This window comes from Leiobunum rupestre, chromosome 1 (assembly GCF_980474605.1).
Source record: "Leiobunum rupestre chromosome 1, qqLeiRupe1.1.hap1, whole genome shotgun sequence".
Lineage (NCBI taxonomy): Eukaryota > Metazoa > Arthropoda > Arachnida > Opiliones > Sclerosomatidae > Leiobunum > Leiobunum rupestre.
In genome coordinates this window covers 82,679,362-82,692,725 of record NC_143384.1, presented here as the reverse complement: position 1 = coordinate 82,692,725, position 13,364 = coordinate 82,679,362, and the positions used below count along the sequence as shown (strand labels likewise).

At 42.8% G+C, this 13,364-nt stretch overlaps 39 non-coding genes across 39 annotated transcripts; all 39 read right to left on the bottom strand.

Moving 5' to 3' along the window:
• Positions 1-668: 668 nt before the first annotated feature.
• On the bottom strand, positions 669-740 carry TRNAG-UCC (transfer RNA glycine (anticodon UCC)). The gene has a single exon. It is a non-coding gene; the product is annotated as a tRNA-Gly (tRNA).
• A 216-nt stretch (positions 741-956) lies between these two features.
• TRNAG-UCC (transfer RNA glycine (anticodon UCC)) lies at positions 957-1,028 on the bottom strand. The gene has a single exon. It is a non-coding gene; the product is annotated as a tRNA-Gly (tRNA).
• A 72-nt stretch (positions 1,029-1,100) lies between these two features.
• TRNAG-UCC (transfer RNA glycine (anticodon UCC)) lies at positions 1,101-1,172 on the bottom strand. Its single transcript has one exon. It is a non-coding gene; the product is annotated as a tRNA-Gly (tRNA).
• A 216-nt stretch (positions 1,173-1,388) lies between these two features.
• TRNAG-UCC (transfer RNA glycine (anticodon UCC)) lies at positions 1,389-1,460 on the bottom strand. Its single transcript has one exon. It is a non-coding gene; the product is annotated as a tRNA-Gly (tRNA).
• A 72-nt stretch (positions 1,461-1,532) lies between these two features.
• On the bottom strand, positions 1,533-1,604 carry TRNAG-UCC (transfer RNA glycine (anticodon UCC)). The gene has a single exon. It is a non-coding gene; the product is annotated as a tRNA-Gly (tRNA).
• Positions 1,605-1,676: 72 nt separating this feature from the next.
• Positions 1,677-1,748, bottom strand: TRNAG-UCC (transfer RNA glycine (anticodon UCC)). Its single transcript has one exon. It is a non-coding gene; the product is annotated as a tRNA-Gly (tRNA).
• Positions 1,749-1,820: 72 nt separating this feature from the next.
• Positions 1,821-1,892, bottom strand: TRNAG-UCC (transfer RNA glycine (anticodon UCC)). Its single transcript has one exon. It is a non-coding gene; the product is annotated as a tRNA-Gly (tRNA).
• A 72-nt stretch (positions 1,893-1,964) lies between these two features.
• On the bottom strand, positions 1,965-2,036 carry TRNAG-UCC (transfer RNA glycine (anticodon UCC)). Its single transcript has one exon. It is a non-coding gene; the product is annotated as a tRNA-Gly (tRNA).
• A 72-nt stretch (positions 2,037-2,108) lies between these two features.
• On the bottom strand, positions 2,109-2,180 carry TRNAG-UCC (transfer RNA glycine (anticodon UCC)). Its single transcript has one exon. It is a non-coding gene; the product is annotated as a tRNA-Gly (tRNA).
• Positions 2,181-2,684: 504 nt separating this feature from the next.
• TRNAG-UCC (transfer RNA glycine (anticodon UCC)) lies at positions 2,685-2,756 on the bottom strand. The gene has a single exon. It is a non-coding gene; the product is annotated as a tRNA-Gly (tRNA).
• Positions 2,757-2,828: 72 nt separating this feature from the next.
• On the bottom strand, positions 2,829-2,900 carry TRNAG-UCC (transfer RNA glycine (anticodon UCC)). Its single transcript has one exon. It is a non-coding gene; the product is annotated as a tRNA-Gly (tRNA).
• Positions 2,901-2,972: 72 nt separating this feature from the next.
• TRNAG-UCC (transfer RNA glycine (anticodon UCC)) lies at positions 2,973-3,044 on the bottom strand. Its single transcript has one exon. It is a non-coding gene; the product is annotated as a tRNA-Gly (tRNA).
• A 72-nt stretch (positions 3,045-3,116) lies between these two features.
• Positions 3,117-3,188, bottom strand: TRNAG-UCC (transfer RNA glycine (anticodon UCC)). The gene has a single exon. It is a non-coding gene; the product is annotated as a tRNA-Gly (tRNA).
• A 216-nt stretch (positions 3,189-3,404) lies between these two features.
• Positions 3,405-3,476, bottom strand: TRNAG-UCC (transfer RNA glycine (anticodon UCC)). The gene has a single exon. It is a non-coding gene; the product is annotated as a tRNA-Gly (tRNA).
• A 72-nt stretch (positions 3,477-3,548) lies between these two features.
• TRNAG-UCC (transfer RNA glycine (anticodon UCC)) lies at positions 3,549-3,620 on the bottom strand. Its single transcript has one exon. It is a non-coding gene; the product is annotated as a tRNA-Gly (tRNA).
• A 216-nt stretch (positions 3,621-3,836) lies between these two features.
• Positions 3,837-3,908, bottom strand: TRNAG-UCC (transfer RNA glycine (anticodon UCC)). The gene has a single exon. It is a non-coding gene; the product is annotated as a tRNA-Gly (tRNA).
• A 216-nt stretch (positions 3,909-4,124) lies between these two features.
• On the bottom strand, positions 4,125-4,196 carry TRNAG-UCC (transfer RNA glycine (anticodon UCC)). The gene has a single exon. It is a non-coding gene; the product is annotated as a tRNA-Gly (tRNA).
• Positions 4,197-4,268: 72 nt separating this feature from the next.
• On the bottom strand, positions 4,269-4,340 carry TRNAG-UCC (transfer RNA glycine (anticodon UCC)). Its single transcript has one exon. It is a non-coding gene; the product is annotated as a tRNA-Gly (tRNA).
• Positions 4,341-4,700: 360 nt separating this feature from the next.
• On the bottom strand, positions 4,701-4,772 carry TRNAG-UCC (transfer RNA glycine (anticodon UCC)). Its single transcript has one exon. It is a non-coding gene; the product is annotated as a tRNA-Gly (tRNA).
• Positions 4,773-4,844: 72 nt separating this feature from the next.
• Positions 4,845-4,916, bottom strand: TRNAG-UCC (transfer RNA glycine (anticodon UCC)). The gene has a single exon. It is a non-coding gene; the product is annotated as a tRNA-Gly (tRNA).
• A 72-nt stretch (positions 4,917-4,988) lies between these two features.
• TRNAG-UCC (transfer RNA glycine (anticodon UCC)) lies at positions 4,989-5,060 on the bottom strand. Its single transcript has one exon. It is a non-coding gene; the product is annotated as a tRNA-Gly (tRNA).
• Positions 5,061-5,564: 504 nt separating this feature from the next.
• Positions 5,565-5,636, bottom strand: TRNAG-UCC (transfer RNA glycine (anticodon UCC)). The gene has a single exon. It is a non-coding gene; the product is annotated as a tRNA-Gly (tRNA).
• Positions 5,637-6,140: 504 nt separating this feature from the next.
• TRNAG-UCC (transfer RNA glycine (anticodon UCC)) lies at positions 6,141-6,212 on the bottom strand. The gene has a single exon. It is a non-coding gene; the product is annotated as a tRNA-Gly (tRNA).
• Positions 6,213-6,284: 72 nt separating this feature from the next.
• TRNAG-UCC (transfer RNA glycine (anticodon UCC)) lies at positions 6,285-6,356 on the bottom strand. The gene has a single exon. It is a non-coding gene; the product is annotated as a tRNA-Gly (tRNA).
• Positions 6,357-6,859: 503 nt separating this feature from the next.
• TRNAV-UAC (transfer RNA valine (anticodon UAC)) lies at positions 6,860-6,930 on the bottom strand. The gene has a single exon. It is a non-coding gene; the product is annotated as a tRNA-Val (tRNA).
• Positions 6,931-7,002: 72 nt separating this feature from the next.
• Positions 7,003-7,074, bottom strand: TRNAG-GCC (transfer RNA glycine (anticodon GCC)). The gene has a single exon. It is a non-coding gene; the product is annotated as a tRNA-Gly (tRNA).
• A 72-nt stretch (positions 7,075-7,146) lies between these two features.
• On the bottom strand, positions 7,147-7,218 carry TRNAG-UCC (transfer RNA glycine (anticodon UCC)). The gene has a single exon. It is a non-coding gene; the product is annotated as a tRNA-Gly (tRNA).
• A 72-nt stretch (positions 7,219-7,290) lies between these two features.
• Positions 7,291-7,362, bottom strand: TRNAG-UCC (transfer RNA glycine (anticodon UCC)). The gene has a single exon. It is a non-coding gene; the product is annotated as a tRNA-Gly (tRNA).
• Positions 7,363-7,865: 503 nt separating this feature from the next.
• On the bottom strand, positions 7,866-7,937 carry TRNAG-UCC (transfer RNA glycine (anticodon UCC)). The gene has a single exon. It is a non-coding gene; the product is annotated as a tRNA-Gly (tRNA).
• A 72-nt stretch (positions 7,938-8,009) lies between these two features.
• Positions 8,010-8,081, bottom strand: TRNAG-UCC (transfer RNA glycine (anticodon UCC)). Its single transcript has one exon. It is a non-coding gene; the product is annotated as a tRNA-Gly (tRNA).
• A 72-nt stretch (positions 8,082-8,153) lies between these two features.
• TRNAG-UCC (transfer RNA glycine (anticodon UCC)) lies at positions 8,154-8,225 on the bottom strand. The gene has a single exon. It is a non-coding gene; the product is annotated as a tRNA-Gly (tRNA).
• Positions 8,226-8,873: 648 nt separating this feature from the next.
• On the bottom strand, positions 8,874-8,945 carry TRNAG-UCC (transfer RNA glycine (anticodon UCC)). Its single transcript has one exon. It is a non-coding gene; the product is annotated as a tRNA-Gly (tRNA).
• A 72-nt stretch (positions 8,946-9,017) lies between these two features.
• TRNAG-UCC (transfer RNA glycine (anticodon UCC)) lies at positions 9,018-9,089 on the bottom strand. Its single transcript has one exon. It is a non-coding gene; the product is annotated as a tRNA-Gly (tRNA).
• A 72-nt stretch (positions 9,090-9,161) lies between these two features.
• Positions 9,162-9,233, bottom strand: TRNAG-UCC (transfer RNA glycine (anticodon UCC)). The gene has a single exon. It is a non-coding gene; the product is annotated as a tRNA-Gly (tRNA).
• Positions 9,234-10,453: 1,220 nt separating this feature from the next.
• Positions 10,454-10,525, bottom strand: TRNAG-UCC (transfer RNA glycine (anticodon UCC)). The gene has a single exon. It is a non-coding gene; the product is annotated as a tRNA-Gly (tRNA).
• Positions 10,526-10,741: 216 nt separating this feature from the next.
• TRNAG-UCC (transfer RNA glycine (anticodon UCC)) lies at positions 10,742-10,813 on the bottom strand. Its single transcript has one exon. It is a non-coding gene; the product is annotated as a tRNA-Gly (tRNA).
• Positions 10,814-10,885: 72 nt separating this feature from the next.
• Positions 10,886-10,957, bottom strand: TRNAG-UCC (transfer RNA glycine (anticodon UCC)). Its single transcript has one exon. It is a non-coding gene; the product is annotated as a tRNA-Gly (tRNA).
• A 72-nt stretch (positions 10,958-11,029) lies between these two features.
• TRNAG-UCC (transfer RNA glycine (anticodon UCC)) lies at positions 11,030-11,101 on the bottom strand. The gene has a single exon. It is a non-coding gene; the product is annotated as a tRNA-Gly (tRNA).
• A 72-nt stretch (positions 11,102-11,173) lies between these two features.
• TRNAG-UCC (transfer RNA glycine (anticodon UCC)) lies at positions 11,174-11,245 on the bottom strand. The gene has a single exon. It is a non-coding gene; the product is annotated as a tRNA-Gly (tRNA).
• Between the last annotated feature and the right edge of the window lie 2,119 nt (positions 11,246-13,364).

Sequence of the window (13,364 nt, the reverse complement as noted above, 5' to 3'; positions counted from 1 at the left end):
CCATATTGAATTTTCACCGCCTCCGCAACATCGTCAAACTTCGGTAATTTTCCTTCAAAATCCACAAAAACCGACCGTTTAATAATATCCATCCTGGATCAGAAGACCCAGGAGGGGAATCACCCGCAAGAAACCGAAACTAGATAAAAAGGTTTTAACAGAGAAGAAAAAAAACTTGAACTAAAATAACACCTTAAAGGCGGCAAACAGGCTTAGCGAAAACGGAGCGAAAAAAGACGAACCGTTCACAACCAAACCTAGCAGCGACCCCATTGGAAGGCAGCTTTGCTCACCACTATACCACCATCGCGATTGATGTATAGTGACAAATATTATAATTCATAGCGATACACTGGAATAACATATAAAGATACAGTCCCGTGCGATGGCTGGTAATCGAACCCGGGTCAACTGCTTGGAAGGTAGCTATGCTTACCACTATACCACCATCGCAATATGATGTATAGTGACAAATATTGTGATTCATAGCGATACACTGGAATAACATATAAAGAAACAATCCCGTGCGATGGCCGGGAATCGAATCCGGTCAATTGCTTGGAAGGCAGCTATGCTCACCACTATACCACCATCGCGATATGATGTATAGTGACAAATATTATAATTCATAGCGATACACTGGAATAACATATAAAGATAAAGTCTCGTGCGATGGCCGGGAATCGAACCCGGGTTCACTGCTTGGAAGGCAGCTATGCTCACCACTATACCACCATCGCGATATGATGTATAGTGACAAATATTATGTTTCATAGCGATACACTGGAATAACATGTTAAGATACAGTCTCGTGCGATGGCCGGGAATCGAACCCGGGTCAACTGCTTGGAAGGCAGCTATGCTCACCACTATACCAATATCGCGTTATGATATATAGTGACAAATATTATAATTCATAGCGATACACAGGAATAATATATGAAGATACAGTCTCGTGCGATGGCCGGGAATCGAACCCGGGTCAACTGCTTGGAAGGCAGCTATGCTCACCACTATACCACCATCGCGATATGAAGTATAGTGACCAATATTATAATTCATAGCGATACACTGGAATAACATATAAAGATACAGTCTCGTGCGATGGCCGGGAATCGAACCCGGGTCAGCTGCTTGGAAGGCAGCTATGCTCACCACTATACCACCATCGCGTTATGATGTATAGTGACAAATATTATAATTCATAGCGATACACTGGAATAACATATAAAGATACAGTCTCGTGCAATGGCCGGGAATCGAAACCGGGTCAACTGCTTGGAAGGCAGCTATGCTCACCACTAAACCTCCATCGCGATATGATGTAAAGTGACAAATATTATAATTCATAGCGATACACTGGAATAACATATAAAGAAACAGTCTCGTGCGATGGCCGGGAATCGAACCCGGGTCAACTGCTTGGAAGGCAGCTATGCTCACCACTATACCACCATCGCGATATGATATATAGTGACAAATATTATAATTCATAGCGATACACTGGAATAACATATAAAGATACCGTCCCGTGCGATGGCCGGGAATCGAACCCGGGTCAACTGCTTGGAAGGCAGCTATGCTCACCACTATACCACCATCGCGATATGATATATAGTGACAAATATTATAATTCATAGCGATACACTGGAATAACATATAAAGATAAAGTCTCGTGCGATGGCCGGGAATCGAACCCGGGTCAACTGCTTGGAAGGCAGCTATGCTCACCACTATACCACCAACGCGATATGTTGTATAGTGACCAATATTATAATTCATAGCGATACACTGGAATAACATATAAAGATACAGTCCCGTGCGATGGCCGGGAATCGAACCCGGGTCAACTGCTTGGAAGGCAGCTATGCTCACCACTATACCACCATCGCGATATGATACATAGTGACAAATATTATGATTCATAGCGATACACTAGAATAACATATAAAGATAAAGTCTCGTGCGATGGCCGGGAATCGAACCCGGGTCAACTGCTTGGAAGGCAGTTATACTCACCACTATACCACCATCGCGATATGATATATAGTGACAAATATTATAATTCATAGCGATACACTGGAATAACATATAAAGATACAGTCTCGTGCGATGGCCGGGAATCGAACCCGGGTCAACTGCTTGGAAGGCAGCAATGCTCACCACTATACCACCATCGCGATATGATGTATAGTGACAAATATTATAATTCATAGCGAAACACTGGAATAACATATAAAGATAAAGTCTCGTGCGATGGCCGGGAATCGAACCCGGGTCAAATGCTTGGAAGGTAGCTATGCTTACCACTATACCACCATCGCAATATGGTGTATAGTGACAAATATTGTGATTCATAGCGATACACTGGAATAACATATAAAGATACAGTCTCGTGCGATGGCCGGGAATCGAACCCGGGTCACCTGCTTGGAAGGCAGCTATGCTCACCACTATACCACCATCGCGATATGATATATAGTGACAAATATTATAATTCATAGCGATACACTGGAATAACATATAAAGATACAGTCTCGTGCGATGGCCGGGAATCGAAACCGGGTCAACTGCTTGGAAGGCAGCTATGCTCACCACTAAACCTCCATCGCGATATGATGTAAAGTGACAAATATTATAATTCATAGCGATACACTGGAATAACATATAAAGAAACAGTCTCGTGCGATGGCCGGGAATCGAACCCGGGTCAACTGCTTGGAAGGCAGCTATGCTCACCACTATACCACCATCGCGATATGATATATAGTGACAAATATTATAATTCATAGCGATACACTGGAATAACATATAAAGATAAAGTCTCGTGCGATGGCCGGGAATCGAACCCGGGTCAACTGCTTGGAAGGCAGCTATGCTCACCACTATACCACCATCGCGATATGTTATATGGTGACAAATATTATAATTCATAGCGATACACTGGAATAACATATAAAGAGACAGTCCCGTGCGATGGCCGGGAATCGAACCCGGGTCAACTGCTTGGAAGGCAGCTATGCTCACCACTATACCACCATCGCGATATGTTATATAGTGACCAATATTATAATTCATAGCGATACACTGGAATAACATATAAAGATACCGTCCCGTGCGATGGCCGGGAATCGAACCCGGGTCAACTACTTGGAAGGCAGCTATGCTCACCACTATACCACCATCGCGATATGATATATAGTGACAAATATTATAATTCATAGCGATACACTGGAATAACATATAAAGATACAGTCTCGTGCGATGGCCGGGAATCGAACCCGGGTCACCTGCTTGGAAGGCAGCTATGCTCACCACTATACCACCATCGCGATATGATATATGGTGACAAATATTATAATTCATAGCGATACACTGGAATAACATATAAAGATAAAGTCTCGTGCGATGGCCGGGAATCGAACCCGGGTCAACTGCTTGGAAGGCAGCTATGCTCACCACTATACCACCAACGCGATATGTTGTATAGTGACCAATATTATAATTCATAGCGATACACTGGAATAACATATAAAGATACAGTCCCGTGCGATGGCCGGGAATCGAACCCGGGTCAACTGCTTGGAAGGCAGCTATGCTCACCACTATACCACCATCGCGATAGGATACATAGTGACAAATATTATGATTCATAGCGATACACTAGAATAACATATAAAGATAAAGTCTCGTTCGATGGCCGGGAATCGAACCCGGGTCAACTGCTTGGAAGGCAGTTATACTCACCACTATACCACCATCGCGATATGATATATAGTGACAAATATTATAATTCATAGCGATACACTGGAATAACATATAAAGATACAGTCTCGTGCGATGGCCGGGAATCGAACCCGGGTCAACTGCTTGGAAGGCAGCTACGCTCACCACTATACCACCATCGCGATATGATGTATAGTGACAAATATTATAATTCATAGCGAAACACTGGAATAACATATAAAGATAAAGTCTCGTGCGATGGCCGGGAATCGAACCCGGGTCAACTGCTTGGAAGGTAGCTATGCTTACCACTATACCACCATCGCAATATGGTGTACAGTGACAAATATTGTGATTCATAGCGATACACTAGAATAACATATAAAGATAAAGTCTCGTGCGATGGCCGGGAATCGAACCCGGGTCAACTGCTTGGAAGGCAGCTATGCTCACCACTATACCACCATCGCGATATGATATATAGTGACAAATATTATAATTCATAGCGATACACTGGAATAACATATAAAGATAAAGTCTCGTGCGATGGCCGGGAATCGAACCCGGGTCAACTGCTTGGAAGGCAGTTATGCTCACCACTATACCACCATCGCGATATGTTATAAGGTGACAAATATTATAATTCATAGCGATACACTGGAATAACATATAAAGATACAGTCCCGTGCGATGGCCGGGAATCGAACCCGGGTCAACTGCTTGGAAGGCAGCTATGCTCACCATTAAACCACCAACGCGATATGTTGTATAGTGACCAATATTATAATTCATAGCGATACACTGGAATAACATATAAAGATAAAGTCTCGTGCGATGGCCGGGAATCGAACCCGGGTCATCTGCTTGGAAGGTAGCTATGCTTACCACTATACCACCATCGCAATATGGTGTATAGTGACAAATATTGTGATTCATAGCGATACACTGGAATAACATATAAAGATACAGTCTCGAGCGATGGCCGGGAATCGAACCCGGGTCAACTGCTTGGAAGGCAGCTATGCTCACCACTATACCACCATCGCGATATGATATATAGTGACAAATATTATAATTCATAGCGATACACTGGAATAACATATAAAGATAAAGTCTCGTGCGATGGCCGGGAATCGAACCCGGGTCAACTGCTTGGAAGGCAGTTATGCTCACCACTATACCACCATCGCGATATGTTATATGGTGACAAATATTATAATTCATAGCGATACACTGGAATAACATATAAAGATACAGTCTCGTGCGATGGCCGGGAATCGAACCCGGGGCAACTGCTTGGAAGGCAGCTATGCTCACCACTATACCACCATCGCGATATGATGTATAGTGACAAATATTATAATTCATAGCGATACACTGGAATAACATATAAAGATACAGTCTCGTGCGATGGCCGGGAATCGAACCAAGGTCAACTGCTTGGAAGGCAGCTATGCTCACCACTATACCACCATCGCGATATGATGTAAAGTGACAAATATTATAATTCATAGCGAAACATTGGAATAACATATAAAGATAAAGTCTCGTGCGATGGCCGGGAATCGAACCCGGGTCAACTGCTTGGAAGGTAGCTATGCTTACCACTATACCACCATCGCGATATGTTATATGGTATTATATATTATAATTCATAGCGATACACTGGAATAACATATAAAGATACAGTCCCGTGCGATGGCCGGGAATCGAACCCGGGTCAACTGCTTGGAAGGCAGCTATGCTCACCACTATACCGCCATCACGATATGATGTATAGTGACAAATATTATAATTCATAGCGATACACTGGAATAACATATAAAGATAAAGTCTCGTGCGATGGCCGGGAATCGAACCCGGGTCAACTGCTTGGAAGGCAGCTATGCTCACCACTATACCACCATCGCGATATGATGTATAGTGACAAATATTATAATTCAAAGCGATACACTGGAATAACATATAAAGACAAAGTCTCGAGCGATGGCCGGGAATCGAACTCGGGTCAACTGCTTGGAAGGCAGCTATGCTCACCACTATACCACCATCACGATATGATGTATAGTGACAAATATTATAATTCATAGCGATACACTGGAATAACATATAAAGATAAAGTCTAGTGCGATGGCCGGGAATCGAACCCGGGTCAACTGCTTGGAAGGCAGCTATGCTCACTACTATACCACCATCGCGATATGATGTATATTGACAAATATTATAATTCATAGCGATACACTGGAATAACATATAAATATAAAGTCTCGTGCGATGGCCGGGAATCGAAACCGGGTCAACTGCTTGGAAGGCAGCTATGCTCACCACTATACCACCATCGCGATATGATGTACAGTGACAAATATTATAATTCATAGCGATACACTGGAATAACATATAAAGATAAAGTCTCGTGCGATGGCCGGGAATCGAACCCGGGGCAACTGCTTGGAAGGCAGCTATGCTCACCACTATACCACCATCGCGATATGATGTAAAGTGACAAATATTATAATTCATAGCGATACACTGGAATAACATATAAAGATACAATCTCGTGCGATGGCCGGGAATCGAACCCGGGTCAACTGCTTGGAAGGCAGCTATGCTCACCACTATACCACCAACGCGATATGTTGTATAGTGACCAATATTATAATTCATAGCGATACACTGGAATAACATATAAAGATAAAGTCTCGTACGATGGCCGGGTTCGAACCCGGGTCAAATGCTTGGAAGGCAGCTATGCTCACCACTATACCACCATCGCGTTATGATGAATAGTGACAAATATTATAATTCATAGCGATACACTGGAATAACATATAAAGATACAGTCTCGTTCGATGGCCGGGAATAGAAACCGGGTCAACTGCTTGGAAGGCAGCTATGCTCACCACTATACCACCATCGCGATATGATGAATGGTGACAAATATAATGATTCATAGCGATACACTGGAATAACATATAAAGATACAGTCCCTTGTGATGGCGGGTAATCGAACCCGGGTCAACTGCTTGGAAGGTAGCTATGCTTACCACTATACCACCATCGCAATATGATGTATAGTGACAAATATTGTGATTCATAGCGATACACTGGAATAACATATAAAGATACAGTCCCGTGCGATGGCCGGGAATCGAACCCGGTCAACTGCTTGTAAGGCAGCTATGCTCACCACTATACCACCATCGCGATATGATGTATAGTGACAAATATTATAATTTATAGCGATACACTGGAATAACATATAAAGATACAGTCTCGTGCGATGGCCGGGAATCGAACCCGGGTCAACTGCTTGGCAGCCAGCTATGCTCACCACTATACCACCATCGCGATATGATATATAGTGACAAATATTATAATTCATAGCGATACACTGGAATAACATATAAAGATAAAGTCTCGTGCGATGGCCGGGAATTGAACCCGGGTCAACTGCTTGGAAGGCAGCTACGCTCACCACTATACCACCATCGCGATATGTTATATGGTATTATATATTATAATTCATAGCGATACACTGGAATAACATATAAAGATACAGTCCCGTGCGATGGCCGGGAATCGAACCCGGGTCAACTGCTTGGAAGGCAGCTATGCTCACCACTATACCACCAACGCGATATGTTGTATAGTGACCAATATTATAATTCATAGCGATACACTGGAATAACATATAAAGATAAAGTCTCGTGCGATGGCCGGGTTCGATCCCGGGTCAAATGCTTGGAAGGCACCTATGCTCACCACTATACCACCATCGCGACATGATGTATAGTGACAAATATTATAATTTAAAGCGATACACTGGAATAACATATCAAGAAACAGTCTCGTGCGATGGCCGTTAATCGAACCAAGGTCAACTGCTTGGAAGGCAGCTATGCTCACCACTATACCACCATCGCGATATGATGTATAGTGACAAATATTATAATTCATAGCGAAACACTGGAATAACATATAAAGATAAAGTCTCGTGCGATGGCGGGGAATCGAACCGGGGTCAACTGCTTGGAAGGTAGCTATGCTTACCACTATACCACCATCGCAATATGGTGAATAGTGACAAATATTATAATTCATAGCGAAACACTGGAATAACATATAAAGATAAAGTCTCGTGCGATGGCCGGGAATCGAACCCGGGTCAACTGCTTGGAAGGCAGCTATGCTCACCACTATACCACCATCGCGATATGTTATATGGTATTATATATTATAATTCATAGCGATACACTGGAATAACATATAAAGTAACAGTCCCGTGCGATGGCCGGGAATCGAACCCGGGTCAACTGCTTGGAAGGCAGCTATGCTCACCACTATACCACCATCACGATATGATGTATAGTGACAAATATTATAATTCATAGCGATACACTGGAATAACATATAAAGATAAAGTCTCGTGCGATGGCCGGGAATCGAACCCGGGTCAACTGCTTGGAAGGCAGCTATGCTCACCACTATACCACCATCGCGATATGATGTATAGTGACAAATATTATAATTCATAGCGATACACTGGAATAACATATAAAGATAAAGTCTCGAGCGATGGCCGGGAATCGAACTCGGGTCAACTGCTTGGAAGGCAGCTATGCTCACCACTATTCCACCATCACGATATGATGTATAGTGACAAATATTATAATTCATAGCGATACACTGGAATAACATATAAAGATAAAGTCTAGTGCGATGGCCGGGAATCGAACCCGGGTCAACTGCTTGGAAGGCAGCTATGCTCACTACTATACCACCATCGCGATATGATGTATATTGACAAATATTATAATTCATAGCGATACACTGGAATAACATATAAATATAAAGTCTCGTGCGATGGCCGGGAATCGAAACCGGGTCAACTGCTTGGAAGGCAGCTATGCTCACCACTATACCACCATCGCGATATGATGTACAGTGACAAATATTATAATTCATAGCGATACACTGGAATAACATATAAAGATAAAGTCTCGTGCGATGGCCGGGAATCGAAACCGGGGCAACTGCTTGGAAGGCAGCTATGCTCACCACTATACCACCATCGCGATATGATGTAAAGTGACAAATATTATAATTCATAGCGATACACTGGAATAACATATAAAGACACAATCTCGTGCGATGGCCGGGAATCGAACCCGGGTCAACTGCTTGGAAGGCAGCTATGCTCACCACTATACCACCATCGCGATATGATGTATAGTGACAAATATTATAATTTATAGCGATACACTGGAATAACATATAAAGATACAGTCTCGTGCGATGGCCGGGAATCGAACCCGGGTCAACTGCTTGGAAGGCAGCTATGCTCACCACTATACCACCATCGCGATATGATATATAGTGACAAATATTATAATTCATAGCGATACACTGGAATAACATATAAAGATAAAGTCTCGTGCGATGGCCGGGAATCGAACCCGGGTCAACTGCTTGGAAGGCAGCTACGCTCACCACTATACCACCATCGCGATATGGTATATGGTATTATATATTATAATTCATAGCGATACACTGGAATAACATATAAAGATACAGTCCCGTGCGATGGCCGGGAATCGAACCCGGGTCAACTGCTTGGAAGGCAGCTATGCTCACCACTATACCACCAACATGATATGTTGTATAGTGACCAATATTATAATTCATAGCGATACACTGGAATAACATATAAAGATAAAGTCTCGTGCGATGGCCGGGTTCGATCCCGGGTCAAATGCTTGGAAGGCACCTATGCTCAACACTATACCACCATCGCGATATGATGTATAGTGACAAATATTATAATTTAAAGCGATACACTGGAATAACATATCAAGAAACAGTCTCGTTCGATGGCCGGGAATAGAAACCGGGTCAACTGCTTGGAAGGCAGCTATGCTCACCACTATACCACCAACGCGATATGTTGTATAGTGACCAATATTATAATTCATAGCGATACACTGGAATAACATATAAAGATAAAGTCTCGTACGATGGCCGGGTTCGAACCCGGGTCAAATGCTTGGAAGGCAGCTATGCTCACCACTATACCACCATCGCGTTATGATGAATAGTGACAAATATTATAATTCATAGCGATACACTGGAATAACATATAAAGATACAGTCTCGTTCGATGGCCGGGAATAGAAACCGGGTCAACTGCTTGGAAGGCAGCTATGCTCACCACTATACCACCATCGCGATATGATGAATGGTGACAAATATAATGATTCATAGCGATACACTGGAATAACATATAAAGATACATTCCCTTGCGATGGCGTTTAATCGAACCCGGGTCAACTGCTTGGAAGGTAGCTATGCTTACCACTATACCACCATCGCAATATGATGTATAGTGACAAATATTGTGATTCATAGCGATACACTGGAATAACATATAAAGATACAGTCCCGTGCGATGGCCGGGAATCGAACCCGGTCAACTGCTTGTAAGGCAGCTATGCTCACCACCTTACCACCATCGCGATATGATGTGTAAGACAAATATTATAATTCATAGCGATACACTGGAATAACATATAAAGATACAGTCTCGTGCGATGACCGAGAATCGAACCCGGGTCAACTGCTTGGAAGGGAGCTATGCTCACCACTATACCACCATCGCGTTATGATGTATAGTGACAAATATTATAATTCATAGCGATACACTGGAATAACATATAAAGATACAGTCTCGTGCGATGGCCGGGAATCGAACCCGGGTCAACTGCTTGGAAGGCAGCTATGCTCACCACTATACCACCATCGCGTTATGATGTATAGTGACAAATATTATAATTCATAGCGATACACTGGAATAACATATAAAGATAAAGTCTCGAGCGATGGCCGGGAATCGAACTCGGGTCAACTGCTTGGAAGGCAGCTATGCTCACCACTATACCACCATCACGATATGATGTATAGTGACAAATATTATAATTCATAGCGATACACTGGAATAACATATAAAGATAAAGTCTAGTGCGATGGCCGGGAATCGAACCCGGGTCAACTGCTTGGAAGGCAGCTATGCTCACCACTATACCACCATCGCGATATGATGTATAGTGACAAATATTATAATTTATAGCGATACACTGGAATAACATATAAAGATACAGTCTCGTGCGATGGCCGGGAATCGAACCCGGGTCAACTGCTTGGAAGGCAGCTATGCTCACCACTATACCACCATCGCGATATGATATATAGTGACAAATATTATAATTCATAGCGATACACTGGAATAACATATAAAGATAAAGTCTCGTGCGATGGCCGGGAATTGAACCCGGGTCAACTGCTTGGAAGGCAGCTACGCTCACCACTATACCACCATCGCGATATGTTATATGGTATTATATATTATAATTCATAGCGATACACTGGAATAACATATAAAGATACAGTCCCGTGCGATGGCCGGGAATCGAACCCGGGTCAACTGCTTGGAAGGCAGCTATGCTCACCACTATACCACCAACGCGATATGTTGTATAGTGACGAATATTATAATTCATAGCGATACACTGGAATAACATATAAAGATAAAGTCTCGTGCGATGGCCGGGTTCGATCCCGGGTCAAATGCTTGGAAGGCACCTATGCTCACCACTATACCACCATCGCGATATGATGTATAGTGACAAATATTATAATTTATAGCGATACACTGGAATAACATATAAAGAAACAGTCTCGTTCGATGGCCGGGAATAGAAACCAGGTCAACTGCTTGGAAGGCAGCTATGCTCACCACTATACCACCAACGCGATATGTTGTATAGTGACCAATATTATAATTCATAGCGATACACTGGAATAACATATAAAGATAAAGTCTCGTACGATGGCCGGGTTCGAACCCGGGTCAAATGCTTGGAAGGCAGCTATGCTCACCACTATACCACCATCGCGTTATGATAAATAGTGACAAATATTATAATTCATAGCGATACACTGGAATAACATATAAAGATACAGTCTCGTTCGATGGCCGGGAATAGAAACCGGGTCAACTGCTTGGAAGGCAGCTATGCACACCACTATACCACCATCGCGATATGATGAATGGTGACAAATATAATGATTCATAGCGATACACTGGAATAACATATAAAGATACAGTCCCTTGCGATGGCGGGTAATCGAACCCGGGTCAACTGCTTGGAAGGTAGCTATGCTTACCACTATACCACCATCGCAATATGATGTATAGTGACAAATATTGTGATTCATAGCGATACACTGGAATAACATATAAAGATACAGTCCCGTGCGATGGCCGGGAATCGAACCCGGTCAACTGCTTGTAAGGCAGCTATGCTCACCACCTTACCACCATCGCGATATGATGTGTAAGACAAATATTATAATTCATAGCGATACACTGGAATAACATATAAAGATACAGTCTCGTGCGATGGCCGAGAATCGAACCCGGGTCAACTGCTTGGAAGGGAGCTATGCTCACCACTATACCACCATCGCGTTATGATGTATAGTGACAAATATTATAATTCATAGCGATACACTGGAATAACATATAAAGATACAGTCTCGTGCGATGGCCGGGAATCGAAACCTGGTCAACTGCTTGGAAGGCAGCTATGCTCACCACTATACCACCATCGCGATATGTTGTATAGTGACAAATATTATAATTGATAGCGATACAATGGAATAACATATAAAGATACAGTCTCGTGCGATGGCCGGGAATCGAACCAAGGTCAACTGCTTGGAAGGCAGCTATGCTTACCACTATACCACCATCGCGATATGATGTATAGTGACAAATATTATAATTCATAGCGAAACACTGGAATAACATATAAAGATAAAGTCTCGTGCGATGGCCGGGAATCGAACCCGGGTCAACTGCTTGGAAGGTAGCTATGCTTACCACTATACCACCATCGCAATATGGTGTATAGTGACAAATATTGTGATTCATAGCGATACACTGGAATAACATATAAAGATAAAGTCTCGTGCGATGGCCGGAAATCGAACCCGGGTCAACTGCTTGGAAGACAGCTATGCTTACCACTATACCACCATCGCAATATGATGTATAGTGACAAATATTGTGATTCATAGCGATACACTGGAATAACATATAAAGATACAGTCTCGTGCGATGGCCGAGAATCGAACCCGGGTCAACTGCTTGGAAGGGAGCTATGCTCACCACTATACCACCATCGCGTTATGATGTATAGTGACAAATATTATAATTCATAGCGATACACTGGAATAACATATAAAGATACAGTCTCGTGCGATGGCCGGGAATCGAACCCGGGTCAACTGCTTGGAAGGGAGTTATGCTCACCACTATACCACCATTGCGTTATGATGTATAGTGACAAATATTATAATTCATAGCGATACACTGGAATAACATATAAAGATACAGTCTCGTGCGATGGCCGGGAATCGTAACCTGGTCAACTGCTTGGAAGGCAGCTATGCTCACCACTATACCACCATCGCGATATGTTGTATAGTGACAAATATTATAATTGATAGCGATACACTGGAATAACATATAAAGATACAGTCTCGTGCGATGGCCGGGAATCGAACCAAGGTCAACTGCT